The sequence below is a fragment of the Hemitrygon akajei genome, chromosome 10, assembly GCF_048418815.1.
Source record: "Hemitrygon akajei chromosome 10, sHemAka1.3, whole genome shotgun sequence".
In the NCBI taxonomy this organism is placed as follows: Eukaryota; Metazoa; Chordata; class Chondrichthyes; order Myliobatiformes; family Dasyatidae; genus Hemitrygon; species Hemitrygon akajei.
In genome coordinates this window covers 156764930-156786816 of record NC_133133.1, presented here as the reverse complement: position 1 = coordinate 156786816, position 21887 = coordinate 156764930, and the positions used below count along the sequence as shown (strand labels likewise).

At 39.7% G+C, this 21887-nt stretch overlaps 1 protein-coding gene across 7 annotated transcripts in view; it reads right to left on the bottom strand.

Moving 5' to 3' along the window:
- foxp2 (forkhead box P2) overlaps positions 1-21887 on the bottom strand; it is a 739530-nt gene that overhangs the window by 605794 nt on the left and 111849 nt on the right. For 4 of the 7 annotated variants that reach the window (XM_073059492.1, XM_073059478.1, XM_073059475.1 and 1 more), the window contains one exon: positions 17046-17135. The exons of 2 other annotated variants lie outside the window; for them this stretch is intronic. The gene's annotated coding sequence lies outside the window, so the exon portion shown is untranslated. Of the gene's footprint in view, positions 1-17045; positions 17136-21649; positions 21698-21887 lie in introns of those variants that run through there. One more of the 7 variants, XM_073059476.1, reaches the window with a different exon arrangement.

The following is a 21887-nucleotide window of genomic DNA, read 5'->3' as shown; positions in this document are numbered from 1 at the left end:
AACCTATTTCTACCAATGTCTCCTTATATGTGTCCAAAACTCACAGTTATGCAAGGAGTACAGCTTTCCTGCCAATACAAGTCAGGTGCGCACACCTCACAGTCAGGACGAGAAGCACCACTTTCCTGCCAACACAAGTCAGGAAATTGTGAGATTGCCTCACAATCTCACTCCCGCCAGTCTCACATTGGTTTTGGCAAGGTGTGGATGTGCGATCTTGCGCTCTTAAACTTTTGTTGGTTTTACCTACGGTGCAGTGATTTTGTGCTTGAAATATTTAACTATGTCTCCTAACCATCCGATATCATGTCCTGGGCCATCAGCCAAGTGGCAGAGAACCGCTTTAACACTTGAAAAAAAGTTGGAAATTATAAACAGCGCGGCATCAGTTGAAGGTAACACAGCTCTGGGATGCTACTGCTGGGTACAGAATTTTGCCTTTGAAAATCTTTTGTTGCTTGCCAATCTGCCAGCTCATCCTAAACATTTGGACAGTATTCATCCTAACATAACTGCGTTTCCTGCCACCTAACACAACATCGCTGATTCAACACTCGACCAAGGTGTGATCCACATTCAAGGTGTATTTTGTTTTATGGCGAACTATCTCTCAGATGCTGCAAGCAACAGACGATTTTGAAAATCCCGGGAGTTTACCAATGGTGAGGGAATGGTGGAAGTCGGAACACTTGGCACAAATGGCGATGGACACGGACCAAAGTTTAGAACGGAGTCAGCATTTCAGTCGTTCCCTGCCATCAACCCTTCTTCCCTACAAGAAAATTTATGGTGAAAAACAAAATGCTGCCAAGCAAACAACCCTCACCACTTTCTTCAAACCGGTGTCATCTCCTGCTGCCGGCAGTTCTAAGAGTTCTGTGAGTCTTCCTTCACCCCTTGCTGTGCTTGATATGATTCTAATGGCCACAACCATCCACCTTATCCACGTAAAGCTGCCCAACACCACAATAACCACTCATCTCCTGGAGCAAACACACCTGCCACTGTTGGTGAGTACTGCTTTATTACATTGAATATTACCTTAAATTGATGAAATATAATACGAATGTTGCCTTATGGTACTGCTTTTGTGTTGTACTGGTATGAAAATGTGAATAAATTAGAAATAAAACATATCTCGGAAGCCCTCTGGAACACATTCCTATTTTCTCCATTTAACTAATTATTCACATTATGCGTTGACTGCGAGGAACGTATCCCCCGCATATAATGAGGATAGGGCGTACTTAGCAAACCTATATGGAGTACTGTAGTGTACCTGTATTGACTAAATCCATGTCATTAGCAATTTCTCCATATCTGATAATAGGTCCCTCGCACATTTTGGTGAGCCTTGTAGTTTTCAGTGAAGCCGATCCTTTAACACCTTCAAGAATTTTTTCCTTGTTTTTCAGGATCGCCGTGATTGTCGAGTGCGACATGCCTGAATCCTGAGCAATAGCATTCACCAGTTTTCCACCTTCATGTTGTTTAATAACCTTTTGTTTCACTTCCAAATCACTTTTCCTTTGCCTCTAGCTGCTATCACTAGGAGTGGTTTTGCTGCGTTTGGAAGCCATGATGCACCTTACAGTAATATTTTCGAAAGAAAATTAAACAGAGAGATAATGCTACTACACTCAAGAAATGCGTGATACACGAGATTGGTAACATCCACTACGTCAAATTCTTCGATCGGGGACTACGGACGTATACGTGTATGGACAGTAAGCAGCGCACACCTGTACCTATCCAGGAGTCTCTTAAAAGACCCTGTCGTATCCACCTCCACCACTGTCGCTGGCAGCCCCTTCCACGCACTCACCACTATCTGCGTAAAAAACTTACCCCTGATATCTGCTCTGTACCTCCTTCCAAGCACCTTAAAACTGTGCCCTCTCGTGTTAGCCACTTCAGCCCTGGGAAAAAGCCTCTGGCTATCCACATGATCAATGCCTCTCACCATCTTGTACACCTCTATCAGGTCACCTCTCATCCTCTGTCATTCCAAGGAAAAAAGTCTGAGTTCACTCAACCTCTTCCCATTAGGCATGCTCCCCAATCCAGGCAACGTCCTTGTAAATATCCTCTGCACCCTTTCTATTGTTTCCACATCCTTCCTATGGTGAGTCAACCAGAACTGAGCACAGTACTCCAAGTGGGGTCTGACCAGGGTCCTATATAGCTGCAACATTACCTCTCAGCTCCTAAATTCAAGTCCATGATTGATGAAGGCCAATATACTGAATGCCTTCTTAACCACAGAGTCAACCTTCGCAGCTGCTTTAGGCGTCCTATGGACTCGGACCCCAAGATCCCTTTATCCTCCACACTGCCAAGAGTCTAAACATTAATACTATATTCTGTCATCATATTTGACCTACCAAGATGAACCACCCCACACTTATTTGGGTTGAACTCCATCTGCCATTTCTCAGCCCAGTTTTGCATCCTATCAATGTCCCACTGTAACGTCTGACAGCCTTCCACACTATCCACAACACCTCCAACATTTGCGTCATCAGCAAATTTACTAACCCATCCCTCCACTTCTTCATCCAGGTCATTTATAAAAATCACGAAGAGTAGGGGTCCCAGAACAGATCCTGAGGCACACCACTGGTGACTGACCTCCATGCAGAATATAACCTGTCTACAACCACTCTTTTCCTTCTGTGGACAAGCCACTTCTGGATCCACAAAGCAATTTCCCCTTGGACCCCATGTCTCCTTATTTTCTCAATAAGCCTTGCAGGGGTACCTTATCAAATGCCTTGCTGAAATCCATATACGCTACATCTACTGCTTTACCATCATCAATGTGATTAGTCCTATCCTCAAAAAATTCAATCAGGCTCGTAAGGCATGACCTGCCTTTCACAAAGCCATGCTGACTATTCTAATCATATTATGCCTCTCCAGATGTTCGTAAATCCTGCCTCTCAGGATTTTCTCCATCAAATGATCTATAGTTTCCTGGGCTATCTCTACTCCCTTTCTTGAATAATGGAACAACATTCACAACCCTCCAATTCTGCAGAGCCTCTCCTGTCCTCATTGATGATGCAAAGATCATCACCAGAGGCTCAGCAATCTCCTTCCTCACCTCCCACAGTAGCCTGGTGTACATCTCATCCGGTCCTGCTGACTTATCCAACTTGATGCTTTCCAAAAGCTCCTGCACATCCTCTTTCTTAATAGCTACATGTTCAAGCTTTTCAGTCCACTGTAAGTCATAGCTCTCTATCATTACCTAGCTTTTTGAATCTTTTGTAAGCTCTTCTTTTCTTCTTGACTAGATTTACAACAGCTTTTGTACACCGCAGTTCCTGTACCCTACCATCCTTTCCGTCTCATTGGAATGCACCTGTGCAGAACTCCACGCAAGTATCTCCTGAACATTTGCTACATTTCTCCTGAACATTTCCCTGAGAACATCTGTTTCCAATTTATGCTTCCAAGTTCTTGCCTGATTGCCTCATATTTCCCCTTACTCCACTGAAAAACTTTCCTAACTTGTCTGTTCCTATCCCTGCCCAATGCTATGGTAAAGGAGATAGAATTGTGATCACTATTGCCTAAATGCTCTCCCACTGAGAGATCTGACACCTGACCAGGTTCATGTTCCAATACCAGATCAAGTACAGCCTCTGCTCTTGTAGGCTTATCTACATATTGTGTCAAGAAACCTTCTTGAACACACCGAACAAACTCCACCCCATCTAAAGCCCTTGCTCTAGGGACATGCCAATCGATATTTGGGAAATTAAAATCTCCTACCATGACAACCCTGTTATTATTACCAGAATCTGTCTCCCTATCTGCTCCTTGACACCCCTGTTGCTACTGGGTGGTCTATCAAAAAAATACCCAGTAGAATTATTAACCCCTTCCTGTTTCTAACCTCCACCCACAGAGTGTCTGTAGATAATCCCTCCATGTCTTCCTCCTTTTCTGCAGCCGTAACACTATCTCTAATCAACAGTGCCACACCCCCATCTCTTTTGCCTCCCTCCCTATCCTTTCTGAAATATCTAAAGCCTGGCAGTTTAAGTAACCATTCCTGCCCCTGAGCCATCCAAGTCTCTGTAATGGCTACAACATCATTGCTCCAAGTACTGATCCATGCTCTAAGCTCATTCACTTTGTTCATAATACTCCTTGCATTAAAATAGACTCATCTCAAACCTTCGGTCTGAGCACCTTCCTTCTCTATCACCTGCCAATCCTCCCTTTCACACTGTCTCCAAGCTTTCTCTATTCATGAGCCAACGACCTCTTTCTCCGTCGCTTCAGTTCAGTTCCCACCCCCCAGCAATTCTAGTTTAAACTCTCCCCAATAGCCTTAGCAACCTCCCTACCAGGATATTGGTCCCCCTCAGATTCAAGTGCAGCCTGTCCTTTTTGTACAGGATATGGCTGCCCCAAATGAGGTCCCGATGATCCAGAAATCTGAATCCCTGCCCCCTGCTCCAATCCCTCAGCAACGCATTTTTCCTCCACCTCACTCTATTTCTATACTCACTGTCGCGTGGCACAGGCAGTAATCCCAAGATGACTATCTTTGAGATCCTGCTTCTCAACTTCCTTCCTAACTCCCTGTAGTCTGCTTTCAGGACCTCCTCCCTTTTCCTACCTATGTCGTTGGTACCAATATGTACCATGACCTCTGGCTGTTCTCCTTCCCACTTCAGGATATCTTGGACGTCATCAAAATCATCCTGGACCCTGGCACCTGGGAGGCAAACTACCATCCGTGTTTCTTTCATGCGTCCACAGAATTGCCTATCTGACCCCCTAACTATAGAGTCCCCTATCACTACTGCCTTCCTCTTCCTTTCCCTACCCTTCTGAGCCCTAGGGCCGAACTCTGTGCCAGAGGCACGGCCATTGTTGCTTCCCCCATGTAGGCCGTTCCCCACAACAGTACTCAAGCAGGAGCACTTATTGGCAAGGGGTACAGCCATAGGGGTGCTCTCCAGCCTCAGATTCCTGCCCTTCCCTCTCCTGACTGTTAACCACTTATCAGTCTGCCCAGGCCCTGGTGTGACTACCTGCCTATAGCTCCTCTCTATCTTTGCCTCACTTTCCCTGACCAGATGAAGGTCATCGAGCTGCATCTCCAATTCCCTAACACGGTCCCTAAGGAGTTGCAGCTGGATGCACCTGGCGCAGATGTGGCCGTCCGGGAGGCTGGGAGTCTCCTGGACCTCCCACATCTGACACCGAGCACAAAAAACTGGCCACACACATGCATACCATCTGTATTCTACTCAGGCAACCTAACTCACCTCGACCCGTTGAGCCAAAGCCTTCCTACTCTGTCACCCACTCTATAAAGTGTCTTCTTTTAAACTCTTCTCAAGGATACAGGTGTACCCTTGGCTGTTAAGCTCCCCAACTATGATCTTCTTTCAACCATGGCTCAGTGATGCCCACAACGACATACCTGCCAATCTCTAACTGCGCTACAAGATCATCTACTATATTCTGTATACTGTGTACATACAAATGTAACACCTTCAGTTCTGTATTCTTCATCCTTTCCAAAATTTGCCACCATGTTACACTTCAACTCATTCCACTGACTGCAATTTTGCTCTAACATCTATCTGTCCTCCCTCTTCCTCTCATCTAACATCCACGCACTTCCCGATCAAACCACTGAAGAAATAATGAAACCAGCCTTTAAATTCTTCTCGCTTATAAACTCCTCTCACTTTTCTCACTGGCTGACGTCCACACGCTTGCGCAGTCATGCCCCGATCAAACCACTGAAGAAATAATATTCCAGTTTTGAAGCAGCCAATATATTCTGAGTCCATTACGGTTAACATAATCATTATGCTACACAACGTGATGGACGATATCCTTGATGTGAAGATGGAACTTTGTTTCTATGAGGTCACTTCTTCTACAAATAGACTAGGTGTAGACAGGTCAAGTATGGTTATGCCTTTCCTGTTGGTTCACTCACTACCTGTTGTCAATCTAGTTTGGTAGCTAGTTTAGGACTTGGCTCGTTCAGACATTACTGGTGCTACCATGCCACTCTTGGAGAAGGACATTAAAGCACCTCACTCGGAATATATTCTGTGCACTTGCTACCTTCAAACTTCATCCGAGTGTTGCATCACATGGAAGAGCATTGATTGATCAATTGTGTAATATTTTACACAATATTGTTTTAATTAACTTATCAATATCTACTGAATGGAAATTGATGCCAGGTCTTATGAGCAAATGAATGAAGGGGTTGCAATGCTATTGTCCTGATGCTGTTCCATGGATGATTGTAAGGATTTAAGAAGAATTTTTCTTTGGAGAGAAAAGAAATCCTGATTTAATCACTGAGATTTTACATTTCAAAAGCATTATTAAAATTGTTTTACATGCAAGACTTCTATTTTACACTATGTGGCTCTATAACACAGATGGATAGCGACTACTAATCCATCAGGAAAAGATTGCTCTCTGCCTTTCTCTTACTGCATGGATCACAGATCAGTCTCTAGTATATGACCATGGAACAGATGAGCTGTTGGTGAAGGCCGTTTAAAGGCATGATATTTATAAGTCCTTGTACTCATGTGGGCTTGTATTGGGAGCATGGGCATTTTTCTGTGTTAGTATTAACATTCCCCCTCCCATTAAAAGCCATGCATGTCCACTTGATGCTATGATTGCACGCATATCTATAGAAGCTAGAGCCTTGAAGATAGAGGTGCATTTGTGTCACCCAAATGGAAAAGCAGGCACGTATTTGGATATTTCTTCCTTATCCTGCTCATCCTGTAAGAAAGAAGAAGAGGAAGAATAGCTCTTAACTCGGCAGTGGAGTTATCAGGGCACCGTCTTTTGACGGTGTTTCCATGGCAAGCTATTCTTGTTTTACGAGGCTGAGTTGCTAGCTCGACGTTCAACCCGACTTTGGATTTGAACATGGAAACCTTCGCTCTGGAGTCCGGCGCTGATATTGGTGTGCCAGCAAGCGGGACCATCCTGTAAGAGACTGCCAAATAATGCACACTGTGGAGGTACCAAAGGAAAATTAGATAGCCCCAGCATTAAAAAAAATTGCTGAAAGCAAATTTATCTTTAAGAAATGCCAGGGGATAATCAGATTTTGGAAGTGATATACAATCAGTATCCCCTACTCTATTATATGCTGAGCACTAGCCACCAAGTGTGAATTTCTATCCCAAAGAGCAATCTAAAATCTGCTCAAGTGATTAACAAAAAACCATCAACTTAAATGTAATTTATTTATATACATATATTTGATGTACAATCATCTGTATGTGTTCTTTGCTGGTGAAAATAAAAACTTGGGCAAAGAACTGACCACAGTTACTGATTATGTACCCACAAGCACCAGAAAAGTGGGGATCATCATTTCAACAGCAATGGAAGAGTCTGTAAGACATTCTTAAATGTGTTCATTTGAAGACACTCATTATATTGTAAATTGCAAGAAACATGCCAACAGGGCTACAAAATAAATTTACTTTTCCTGGTACGCATTTCAAAGGTTTTCGTTCAATGAATCAATGTCGCTTTCATTGTTCTTCCTACAGAAGAAAGAATAATTTTAAAAATACTTACATTCAAAAATGGAGTGATATTTCATGACAGTTAAGAAGGCAGTCATCTGGCCTTCCCCCATTCACATTTTGGACCTGGTGACCCATAATGTTTATGCTAAATACTGTATTGGCTGATGGGCCATTTACACTGTAGATGACAAGCAACTAAAATACAAGGATACTGACTGAATTCATCTCACTTTTAGCTTTCCATGATGTGAGTTTGTTAATGGCACTGTAATTCAGTCTCAGTCAAGAACAGCAGTGAAATAGATTAAAATGATCCCGACAAGTATCTCCAGTGTGTTTTATGTATTTTTGCAATCATGTGGTTACCCACCGTATAGCAAATCTAAAGGACCACATTTGTTGATGGAAACGAACACCGCTGCTGTTTCGGCAGCATTTCTTTTTAATCAACAAAGAGATACAAGAGAAAATCAATTTCTACCAGTGTAAACAACATCTTCATTCCAAATTGTTTTGGATTTGCATGCAAAGTAAACATACTCTTTTGAAAACTACAAGTTCATATAGCAAATGATAGCAAAAATTAACAACAGGCTAGTAAGGAGTTATATGAATCCTGACAAGACTGATGAATTTGCTATTTTCAGAATCAGAAACAGGTTTATTATCACCGGCATGTGATCTGAAATTTGTTAACTTAGCAGCAGTTCAATGCAATACATAATCTAGCAGAGAAAAAAATAATAATAAGGAAGTAAATCAAATACAGTATACATATATTGAATAGATTTAAAAAACCATGCAAAAACAGAAATATTGTATGGTAAAAAAGTGAGGTAGTGTCCAAAGATTCAATGTCCATTTATCTGCAAACTTTAACTGTAAAAGAAACTTTTTAACTTCCACAGTTGAATAGTCTTACAAATATAAAGTTAGTCTGCTGCAGGACCTCTGTAGAAATATGTACTTTAACTCTAGTCTTGTGGATAATAGAAATGATTCACAGGATTCTGAATTTCAAGCTGCAATTTGCTTTGGAAGTTTGCTTGTGTCAATCTTGCTTTGAAACCAAGGCAACGAAAATTACAATGGAACTTTACTTTCTGCTCCTCACCAGCACTGTTGCCCAACTGTTATTGCAGGTTAGGGAAGAAATGTTATGTTCCTATGTTTGAATTATCAGTTTACGGTTGAATTTTATGTCAGATTCTGGCATCAAAATGAAATGAAATAGAATGCTATCGCCCACAGATGCACGAGAGTACCAATTAAATTTGTTTTTGTCCTGATTACAGCAATGTATAGCAAGGAGTTCACAGCTCTTATCCCAGCTTACGCCATACAGCACAAAATTACAATCATTGGTTATGCAGAGAGAGGATAAGTCAATCAGGTGACTGAAAGCAAGAGGATAAATGAGGGAAGTGGTAGAGACAGATTTTCTAAAGTTAGCAACATTAATTTAAATTGCTGCCAAAAAAGAAAGGCAATCTACCATATATTCAAGGGTAGGAAGAAAACTGAAATGTTAAGGAATATCTGCTTTAAGATAAGTTACTAGCTATTTACTAAATTAACTTCATCCATCCACAGAGTTAGAGTCTTAGAATCATAGAATTGCACACCACAAAAACAGGTTCTCTGGCCTAACTGGTCTATATTCACCACAGCATCCTCCCTGTTTGCCTATGATCAGCCATAAACCTATAAACCTCTCCCCTCTATGTGCCAATCCAAATGCCTTTAAATGTTGTAAATCTATCTGTCTCTGCCACTTCCTTTGGAAGCTCATCCCTGGAACTCACTAACCTTCGTGGAAAGAAGTCACCTCTCAGGTCTCTCTTTTAAATCTCTGCCCTATCTTCTGGTATCAATACCCTCTAGTTTTGGACTTCTTAATCCTGGAGGAAAGACTATGATTATCAACCTCAGCCACACCCCTAATGAGTTTATAGACTCTAAGGGATATGGATAAGATGGAAATACACATTATATTAGTTATTTAAATTTATATCTAGGTTCTCTTCTACTGCTTCCAAAAATTACATGCAGTAGGGCCAAAATAAATTTGCACACTTAGTTGTGTACATTTATATATAGGTTCTCTTCTTCTCCTTCCAAAAATTACATGCATTAGGGTCAAAATAACACTTAATTTCATGATTTGATTATTTACTAACAGCAAAGTGCTGTCAGTAAATAATCAAATCATGGAATTAAGTGAGAACTATTTATGCATATTTCTCATGAATGCTTGTTATCATTTGCATTTATATATGGTAATTTACCCTTACCTATGATATAAAATTTTTCATTTTCATTTCTTGATTTGCTACAATTGCAACAACTTGAAATTAATCAATTTATTAACAAATGAAATTATTTTCATTGGCAGCAAATAATGAACATGGACAAAATTTTTAAAAAGACTTGCTTTTCTATAATGACTTTCATGTTCTTTCAAGCACATCCCAGAGCACTTTATACCAATGAAGAATGTATCTTTGAAGCACAGTCAAAGTTGCATGCAGGAAACTTAGCTTCAAATTTTACAAAAGGAAGAACAGCTTCAAATTTTACAAAAGGAAGAACAGCCTCAAAATTAACAAAATAGATGCAAGTACTATTTTCTACATTCTAGGGAAAGAGGCAAATAAATTGTCCTGTGATTTTGACTAATTTAACTGTAACAAGTTATTCATCACTATAGACACTGTGATATTGAAATCAACTTAACAATGATGATAATATTGCACTTTGTTGTATGAAGAAAAGTTTTAAATTCACTATTATATAAACATTTCTGCAATAAAGCTACAAATAACATCAGAATTATTTTTGTTTACATTAAGTAATATTTATTCAAGTTGATTTTAAAAACTTGCTAAGAAGAGATAAAATCTCATGGATAATTGAAGAAATCTAAATGTTTTCAATAGTCAGTGTTCCAAGAATAAATGTGACATTTAAGATGAGGACACATCCAGGAGTGGCTATGGAAATATACATCAAGTATGAATCTACCTTCAAGAGTGAAGTGGACAGCGTCAGCTAAACGAGATTAAAGGTCAGAGAGGGAGTAGAGTGGATAGAGGTAGGGTTTCTGCAAATTTCCAATCAATAAATGTCAATTCAACTAATTAATAAAGTGATTGCTACCATGCTACAGTTTATATATTATATCAGCTGCAAAATTGCATTACTCCTTTCTCCTAAACGTGCTAGTAGATCCAGTTAACCTAAAATGCTGTCTCCATCTTTTGACAAAACTGATCAAAAACCAGTAAGGCTTCTTTGATTTCAGTGTTTCAGTAAATGTTCCATAGCATTTTGCAAAGACCAGTTCTGATGAAGTGATGATTTCCCTAAGTAATGTTATTTATGCAGCCAAATCAAGAGAGGACATTGCAATAAAGTCTTATCTTCTTCCCTCTTGTATTGTTCAGAGTAAAGTTAAATACTTTCTTCATTTTGCAAACATAACAAATCTCCTTTCATTGATTCTTACTACTTCTAAAAAAATCAAATCTGCCCTCGGGTCCTATTTTACTAAGCAATTAATTAATATCTTTCAAAAACATTTTTGAAGCAAGTCATCAAACTAGAATCAGCAGATAAAAAGAAGAGTATAAAGGGAGGAAGGGGAAAAAGGACAAAACTAACCTGAGTCAAATCTACAAAAGGAAAATGATTAGTGCCGTTTGGAGGAAAAGTCGGACAAGTACCTGAGGAAAAATTTAGCAGTAGTCGACCACAATCAAGACAGTTATAAGTGATCAGGTGTCCTTTAGGGATTTAATATGGACCTTAAGAAAATATGGGCTACTCTGTCCTCAACAATTAGTTGCAAGCTTCAATTTTAAAGCCCCTTTCTCTAGTTTAACAGATTTCTTATGCTAGCTGTTTGATGCCTTTGGAGAAACATGCTAGCTAGGTTTAATTCAATTAATCCTTTTATGTTCTGTAAAAGTAGATCTGGTGTCCATGTCATTGGTATGGCATTCCATTACTACTGTTCCAGATCAGTAGAACAGTGAAACATCACACTGGGAAATACCATACAGCCAACTATATCTGATATTATTTCAATATTTCAGCAGTCAAAGCATTTTCTGCATAAAGAATGAGACCAGGGATCCCTTCTCCATCATCTATCACAACAGCAATTAACATAGCACTCTTTTTAATACAAAGTGAAATCCTATTAGCTAAGAGGTACTTCCAGAATTAGGCCTTTCTCAATAAATAGGTATTGAATGTTCCAACAATTACAATAAAAGTCATAAAGGATTAAACTGCAGATGTTGGAAATGTGCAATAAAAATAGAAGGTTCTGATGAAAGATTGTCAATCATAAAAATTGGCTCATTTATAATAGATGCACTCTCCGGCCATTTTACAGAGCAGTTGCTCATCTATAAAGGCAGCAACTCTCATAGTTCACTCACTAACAACACTTGTCATCACAAGCCTCTGAGAACAGCACCTGGAGCTTATTTCAGGACTTCAAGGAACTACTATCCATTGTGCTATTTGTAAGCAATCATTACCCAAAAGGTCAGCAGCATTATGGATATTGTTAGCAAAGTCTCGACATCACATGTCATAGCAGAATCTAGTTATATACAATTGCGATGTAACATTTCAATTGAGTAAGTTGGTCTCACCTAACCATGCAGTTCCACCTTGTGCATCAAATATTGAATGGTACACAGAAAATTGATAAGGCCAGTACTTCTTTGCAACTATTTCCTTCTGCCATGGTTAACTTGAAAATAGTATCCTAATGACTACTTGCACTGCCACACTGTATATTTTACACAACACCCACATGGTTGTTTAAATAAAATTACCAGTATAAAATTAGAGTGCAATTATCACTTTTGACAGCCACACAGAAACTTTTTTAGGCCATGTTTTTCTTTGCAACAGCTGGTACAGATTTCTTATTGTTTATTTGATATAAGTGCACATCCCACACATTTGTTTGGACTGCAAATTGTTCGTAGGCTATCGTACACAATTTATGTCATCCAGAACTCTCTCTCCATTGAAAATCCAGAAGCCAATGTGCCCAATGCAGATTCCTGTATTCTGGGTATCCAGACTCCGCCAGCTGATGAAACCAAATAATCCCAGTGGTTTTGTAGTCTGTCAGAAGACAATCCAATTCTATCCAGGTGCAAGCAAAAAGGGTTTTAAATGCAGTTTTATCAGAGCAGCAGTCTCTCAGATGCTTCTTCAGATATCAAGGTCCAATATTAACAACGTTTGTATTGTGTGGAAACTGCAAAGAAGCACAGGCCCTGTCATTTAAATCCTCTGTGTAAAGCAGCTGGCAGATTACAGAAAACCCTATACACAGTTATAAATGTGACTGGCATTATAGGTTGGAACCTAAGAAATATAGGACCCATTCTACAATTAAGAGCTGAAAGACTGATAATATGGTACCCATGGAATTTTGTTCACGTCTTTAAGATTTTCCAAACCATGAAACAATACTCGTAATAATATCCAAACAGGCACAGATTTCACATGTGAATTTGGGAGGAGTTCAGCATGTCAGGAAGCACATGGATCAGCTGATTGAGTGGTGTCACAACAACAACCTTGCACTCAATGTCATTAAGACCAAGGTTGTGGACTTCAAAAAGGGGAAGTCAGGAAAACACACACCAATCTTCATTGAGGGGTCTGCAGTGGAAAAGGTGGAGCAGCTTCAAGCTCCTGGACACCAGAATGTCAAAACATCTAACTATGTTCTATGTTCTATCTCTTCTGGGTGCAACGTATTGATGCAGTCATGAAGAAGGCATTTCAGCAGCTGTACTTCATTATGAGTTTGAGGAGATAGGGTATGTCATAGAGTCATAGAAACAGGCCTTTCACCAAAGTCCCTTGCAAATTTGTACAGATGTACCTTGGAGATCATTCTGACCAGCTGCATCACCTCCTGCTATGGAAGCTCCAATACACAGAATCAAAAAAGAAGCTGCAGAATGTTGTAGACTCAGCCAGTTCCACTATGGACACTACCTCCCTGCCATAGAGGACATCTTCAAAAAGCAAAGGCGGCATCCATCATTAAGGACTTTCACCATTCAGGACATGTCCTCTACTCATTGTTACCATCAAGGAGGAGATACAGGAGCCCAAAGATGCACACTCAACAATATAGCAACAGTTTCTCCCCCTCTGCCATCAGATTTCTGAGTGGTCCATGAACCCATGAACACATCCTCACTATTTTGCTCCCCTTTTCTACTATTCATTTATTGTTATATTCCTTATCGTAATTTATAATTACTTTTATGTCTTGCATTGTACTACTGCAGCAAAACAACAAATTTTACAACAAATATCAGTGATAATAAAGGTGATTCTGATTTTGAGATTGTTTTTAGTACATTACTAAATATACTAAAATGGGTGGCAGGGGTAGCATAATGGTCAATACAATGCTTTATGCTCTAGACAACTCAGGTTCATTTCCTGTGGCTGTCTGTAAGAAGTTTGTATGTTCTCCCCATGACCACATGGGTTTCCTCTAGGTCTCCAGTTTCCTCCTACAGACCAAAGACTTAACAATTGATAGGTTAATTGGTCATTGTAAATTGTCCTGTGATATGACTGGGGTTAAATCGTGAGATCGCTCAGCGGCGTGGCTCAAAGATCTGGGTGGGCCTATTCCATGCTGTATCTCAATAAATAAATAAAATAAATTACATTGTCCGAGGATTTGCTATTTAATGGTTTTTGCTCTAAACAAGGAATTCAAGGTTATCTGTATCCAGTATATTACATCAAATCACAGTCCAGGTTAAACAAAGAGAAACTGAGCTCCTGCAATAGGTAGATATGCAGCAACAGGAGGAAGGAGAAATGTCTGATAGTGATGTGCACCAAAGTGATGTACACATCAATCATTGCCTGACATGACTTTTGTTTCACTCTTGTAAACACAGCCTCCTTAGAAAAAAATCCTGTTAGTATGAAGTACCATCTACTAGCTCCATAAACAGCAGACTTGCCCTGTTCAACAAAATTCTTGTTGTTTTGCATGTCTTTTAACACTTTGCTCACTGTAATAATATGCTTCCTCTTTAAATAAATACTCATTCTGCAAATTCAAAAAAATGTGCACTCAGTTTTTACCTACTAAGGTGCATGCAGCAGATGCATCCTCATATTCTTTATAAATGTTACCTTTGAAGGAAGAGTAATTTTAATGGCTGCTTCAAACCTGGGGTTTGAAGCATTGGACATTGGAGTTCTTGGCTAATCTATTACAGCAAAAGGATACAAGGATCAAAGTTCAGAGTTCAAAATACATTTATTATCAAAGTGTGTAAACTGTATACAACCGTAAGATTCTTCTTCTGCAGGTAACCACAAACGTAAAGAAACACAATAGAACCTATTAACAAAACCCACACAGCAAAGACCATGTGCGAATCCAATATGCGAAAAAAAGAACAAATCATGCAATTAAAAAAGTGAATAAGTGACACACAATACATTAACCACAAAGTCCCTGGAAGTGAGTCCACGGCCACAGAGCCAATTCAGTGCTGAGGTGAGTACCAATGGTTGCCGCGCTGAAGCAAGTAAACCTCGCAGAGTAGTGAGCTGAATACCAGATCATCCTTGACCCTTGGTCTTGACACCTTGATCAAATCTTGCAAATAGTTAAAAAAAAACACTAAACAGATACACATGGAACATGAACTGCAGGGTTTCCGAAAATGAGTCCACAGTTGCGGAGCCAGTTCAGCACTGAAGCGACTGAAACCCGTCCAGTAGCCCAATGGCTGCAGGGCAACAGCTGCTCCCGAACCTGGCGACATGGAGCCCATGAATCCGGCACCTCCCATCCAACAGTAGTAGCGAAAAGAGAGGGAAACCAGTTAAGTGCAGGCAGACAGTGCTGAACACCTGTCCACTTTCCACTCTTGTCATCAACAACTTCAATCCTGCTCGACATTTTAATCAGCGCAGAGTAATGGAATCGACCACTGGTTCACCTTCTGCTACCAGGCCTCGGCACAGCGTCCATCCCCAGTGATGGGACCCTAGCTGCACCTGCACTCTTTACAGTCTAATTTTGCTGAATCTCCCAGGAGACTGCAAAACCTGTGATTTACATTTTCACGGTGTATTTTCGGGTAAATTGAGCGATCTGGTGCTTGGCTGTCTCTGAGGGTGTTTGGTGAGGTTTCAAGCAAAGCGTGCAGTCTGGAAACCATTTCTCACTGATCTCGCCAATTAAAGTGTCGAGGAAGATTGAAATTAACGAAGATGAGAGTGGAAGGTGAGCGGGTGTTCAGTGCCAGAATTTGACCAGTATCTCTCTCCCTCTTGCTTGATGCTGCTGGAGGATGGTGCCAGAGCCCTGGATTTTGGAAAAAGTTTGTGGATTGGACTCTGTAGTTAATGTTTTGATGTGTTTCTGGTTTCTGGCTACTCCCTTTTTATTGCCATTTTGTGTGATTTTGATCAGGGTGGACTGGCTCTGCAGCCTGCAGTCAACAAATGACACAGTACTAAAATGAACTGAACTGTTTCAAGGACTTTGTGGTCTGATGTTTTATATTCTGTGTTCTTCATTTGTTTTTGTGTGATTTGTTCTTTTTTTTTTGTCTGTTGAGGGCTTGATGTTTTTCTTTGAACGGGTTCCATGGTTTTCTTTGTTTTGTAGGAAGACGAATCTTAGGGTTGTATACTGCATACACACTTTGATGATAAATGTACTTTGAATCTTGAATCTACTAGTGTCCAGTAATTTTGTAAGCTGTTTACAAAGTGTCGTTGTTGGTCATTGGGGCCATCTTGCAATGTGTCATTAAACAGTCTTGCAGAGTTTTGCGACAATTTGATTCTCCGGTGCACTATTTATTTTTGTTAGGTGCTCCAAGCATTGCATTGGAAGTTAGTTTTATCCAAGCCTTCCTTGTCATCCACTGTCAGGTCTTGTTTTATTTTTATGTGAACCAACAACCACAATTTCAAAGTTCGAAACAGAGAGTTCACTCAAGCTAAGCATTCACTCAAAGTCAGAAGTATCTTTAATTTGAAAGCTCAAAGATCAACAGTCTCAGTCACCACAAAGAAAGACAACAAAGGCAAGCTATGCACCTCTACCTTCAGAGGTTCAGCTAAATATGTCTGCAGAGATACGTCTATGATTCCTCTTTCACATAGCAGAATAACAGCAGTTCTGTCATCTCTGAGATACTTTTCTGAAAGGTTTGAGCAGTCTCTCAGCACTTTCTAAAGGGCAGCTAACTAGTAAATTAGCTCCACTCTACAATTAACTCCAAATAAAGAAAGAATCTACAGAACGGCTATGAATGTCTCATCCCCTCGGTTGAATTGTTCCTAGTCTACCTCCTCCCTTTGCTCCATTTTATTTCTATTTTTTCCCCATAGGCTTCTTCCCCAGTGAGTTTCTGATTTTCCCAATGATGTAAGGTTCTGAGGTGGTACCTGCACACTCAGGAAAACATGACCCACAGTCAAGAGATGACGAAACTTCCTGCTAATGTCTGGTGGCAGGAACATCATCTTGGGAGGTCCCTACACAAAAACAAAACACAAAAGGAATATGTATTACCAAGGTGCCCAGATTAAATGGTTGAATATTCAGTCAAAATGGCAATGCATTGAATTGCCATGCTGATATTCAAATTATCCAGCTGTATACTATTATAGGGATGAGTTTGAAAGAAGCACAAAGAACTAGTTAGGACATTTCTCTAAGAAGAGAAATCTTCTCTTCATCAAGAACCAATGTTTTCCTAGTCTACACTCTCTTATCTCGAAAACTGCAACTCAGCAAGTGAAATAACACTGATTAATAACCTGAGAGCTATAAGATCTGATACCAGCCTATATGCATCTCTGTTGCTGTATGTTCCAAGTTTTAAATGTGCATGTTTTTAATATTTGAAAAACAAATATCTTATCCAAATTCCCATTTAAAATTTCAGATCACATCTTAACTGATAGCAAAAAAAATGACCTGTATTCCATCAATTAATTGTTAAGTTCCTCTAGAGTTCAACCATAAACTTTGGAGTATAGATGTGAAGCATGCAGAGGTTTTTGCAATACCACCAATATGGTTAACAATGCAAGATATTTGGGTCCAGTGAATAATAGGCTGAATTTGCTCAAAATGAACTTAAGATTAACGTTAAAACACGAACAATCTTATCAAGGAAATCTTCCTCAGACCCAAAAGTATCTTCCACATCAGTTCATAACGTGTTGACATGGAGGACAGCTACTTCGTCATAAACCAGGCTGTCATACTCGTCAGAAGGAAGACCTCAGTCCAAGATAAGCCAAACTCTTTGTTCTACACTAGTTCAACTGGAACACAAATATTGAAGGGTGCAATTCTACCTGTGATCTTCCATAACCTTCCAAGCAAAAACAACAGCTGTGGTAAAACGGAATTTAAAAAGCATCACCTCCAATAAATTTCTGCTCCTTCCATTTGCTCCAATAATCCAATCACACAAGTTGCAAGGAATAGTCACGTTATCCTTATGAGCTTGTTTTGTGTTGTCAGCATGCTTCTTAACCTCTGCAAACAATACTGAAAGTACAGCGTTTTTACTGACGTGGATTCCCTAAATAGACTTGGGATACAGTAACTATGCTGTCAGAGATTATGAAGGAGGGGAGAGGCAAAGCCTCAAAGGGACTTTCAATAAAACGATCACAATCTTAAATTTCAAGCATTTGGTGACTGAGAGTCAAAGTAAGGACAGGACTGATAGGTGATATGATGTGAAGTATCTGCCTGAAATGCTGTTGTCAGATGTACTTCTCTTCGACATCCTAATTCATCCCAAATCCCTGAGTGATATATTTTATTTCTGCAACTGACTTCCCTTTCACTCACTCTAAACAATATTGGCCTGGATATTTGGTTGTAATGATGGCAAAACTGTCAATGTTCATCATGATTACAATATGAAACTGACAGCAACTTCTGGAACTGCACATGTGTAGTTAAATGCAGAAATGGATATGCTGTTGTCTTTGATTCCCTGCTCTTCCACAGAGTGGATTGTTTTCCAGTCTTTATCAGTATACCCTTTAGAGATAACCAACCTGAAGTGAACTTTATGCAAATTAATCTTGCTGTAAAAATATCCCTTCTGACTTTCGAAATTGTGTACAACTTTAATAGTGTGCCAAGCAATAGTCACTGAATAATCTCCAGTCCTAGAGGTAGGTAGGGGAGTGTGTGTGTGTGTGTGTGTGTGTGTGTGTGTGTGTGTGTGTGTGTGTGTGTGTGTGTGTGTGTGTGTGTGTGTGTGTGTGTGTGTGTGTGTGTGTGTGTGTGTGTGTGTGTGTGTGTGTGTGTGTGTGTGTGTGTGTGTGTGTGTGTGTGTGTGTGTGTCCTTCTTGTTTAGTAAAAACCTTTGTAATTTCAGCTTCTAGCTTAACCTCGTGTGTCTCCTCTGCTATTTATAGATCTGTAAAAATGTTTGTTAAAAATCATACTTCTGACTTTCTTGTTGGAGAGCTGTGGTAATTCTTCAATGCTATAAACTACTTGATTGCTCTGAAGATCTCAGTCACTCGACAGCATGTAATGGCTATTTGGCCCATCATGTTCACACTGACTACCTGGCAGAGCATCTCACCAGCCCCACCCCTTGGCTCCTCTTCTGCAGCCTTGCAAATTTTTCCATATCTTATATTTATCAAATTTCCTTAGAAGACTTTAGCAACAGTTTCCTTAGCCACATTTGCAGGTAATGCATTTAGAACAAACCACATACTGCATTGAAGCTTTTAAGACCATAAGGCATATAGAAGCACAATTCAGCCCTTTTAGCTGATCAGGTCTACACTGCCAGTCAATCCTACATGATTTATTTTCCCTTTCAACCTCACTCTCCTGCCTTTACCTTACTAATCAAGTACCTATCAACCTCTGTTAGAGTAATTTTTGGGTTTAGGTCATTAACCCTTAGTAAATGGCTTCAGCCACCAGTCTTCTGTTCCCTGACAATGCAGTTCCTAAAAGCTGTGAATATCAGAATCCCAAGTCCATTCGTAACAATGCATTTCCTAAAAAGTGTGAATACCAGCCCAGATCTGCTGGCAACTGTGGGATGGATGTAATCAGCTGTTAAGTTTGTATGTAGCTTCAAAGACAACATTATCTATATTTTGTAAATATGGATTGTCCTTCATGTTTAGCACAAAAAATACCAAATAAATGTATTGTGGATTCAGTTTGGAACAATGGATTCCTGAATACCAGTCCAGATGCTGCTGGCACCAGTGGGATGAATGTAATCAGGAGGTGTGAAGTTTGAATGTATCTTCAAAGGAAAGCATTGTCTATACTTGTAAAATTGTCCTTGTCCTTATTTAATTATTTATGGTTTTATATTGCTATATTTCTTCACTATTTTTGGTTGCTGCGGCTGTAACGAAACCCAATTTCCCACGGGATCAATAAAGTATGTCTGTCTGTCTGTCTGTCTGTGTTTAGTAAATAAATATTAAGCCCCACATTGAGCCAGCAGACGTTTCCACCAAAAGAGTCTCCATCCGTATGATGCCTGCTGAACCTTGTTTTGTCAAATAAAGAAGCTGCTTTGTATCTACCAGTAACTCTCTCCAGTGATTTCATTTACGCAACACCTCCAAAGACTTGTCAAACACAGCTGTCTGTACCAATGAATTCCACAAATTCACCATTCTCTGGCTAAAGGAATTCCTCTTCATCTCTGTTCTAGAGGTATGTCCTTCTATTTTGAGTCTTTGCTCTCCAGCTCATCCATTATTAGAAACACTGTCACTGCGTCCACTCTATCTAAGTCTTTAAATATTCGGTAAGATTCAATGAGATCCTCCCACATTCTTCTAAAATCCAGTGAATACAGGCCCAGAGCCATCAACGCTTCTCATATCCTTTCATTCTTGGAATCATTCTGGTAAACTTCCTCTGGTCCTACTCCAATGTCAACACATCCTACCTTACACATGGGGCCTAAAACTGCTCACAATAATCCACACGTGGTCTAATCAATGCCTTACAAAGCCTCATCATTACATTCTTGCTTTTATATTATTGACCTTTGGAAATAAATTGCATTTATCTACCTTATTACCGACTCAACTTGCAAGTTAACCTTTAGGGGATCCTGCAAGAAGACTCCCAAGTTCCTTTGCAACTCTGATTGTTGAATTTGCTCCTTGCTTAGAAAATACTCGATGCCTTTATTCCTTCTACCAAAGTGCATGACTGTACACTTCCCTACATTGTATTCCATCTGGCACACCTTTGGCCATTCTCCTAATGCATCCAAGTCCTCCTGTAAACACTTTTAATTCAAAGATTCAGCATGACTTCCTTATTTTTATAAACTTTTCCTCTATTAATGAAGCCCATTTCGGCATATATCTTATTATCCACTTTCTCAATCTACTTTGCAACTTTCAATGATGTTGTACCTATAATTCTCCTAGGTCCCTCTGTTCCCACACATGCTTAACTATTCCAACCAAAATGATTCGTCTCACATTTGTCCACATTAAATTTCATCTGCCATGATTTTCCCTATTCTACCTGCTGTTCATGCTTTGCTACAACATAACACTACCTTCTTTGCAATCTACAATACTGAAGAACTGATATATCATAGCCAGTTGATTCCAAGGTCAATGGTGAGCAGTGACTAAATACACAATGTGCTAGATTTCAATCAGAGGACAGATATCAAAAACAAATGTCCATAAGTTAAAGAAACAATTAATAAAAATACGGTACTAATGCACCAGTACTCCTAAAATCAATTATTGTTACAAACCTTGGCTAGTGTCTCAACATAAAGGTAAAAACTGACTTTTTAATAATTACTTGGTATTCCATCTGATGAAAATGATTAGCTTTATATTTATAACATTGTGTTAAAATACAGCAATAGGGAAAGCTGTCTTTCCCGCTCAATGAGGAAAGATATCTAGGCTCACAAAGTTAATGTTCCTCCCGACATTACAAGCTTAGATTACCTTGAACTCCCACCTTCTTTCCCGAAAGGTTCTCTATAACCTACCATTACGCTGATGTCACTTTCTTTGATGTCGATAAGGGGGATTCTTCAACTCCACTCCTGATTGCAGTCCAATTGTTATCTTTCCTGCTGGGCAGCTGGCCAACGCAAAACAATTATGCATCCAAGGATTTTTTTTTCAAAAATCACCCCGGTCACAGACAGACAAAATTGTGGAATTAGCATTAATCCTTCAACCCCTCCATCCTAGTTAAAATGAGACCTAATATTATTTGATCAA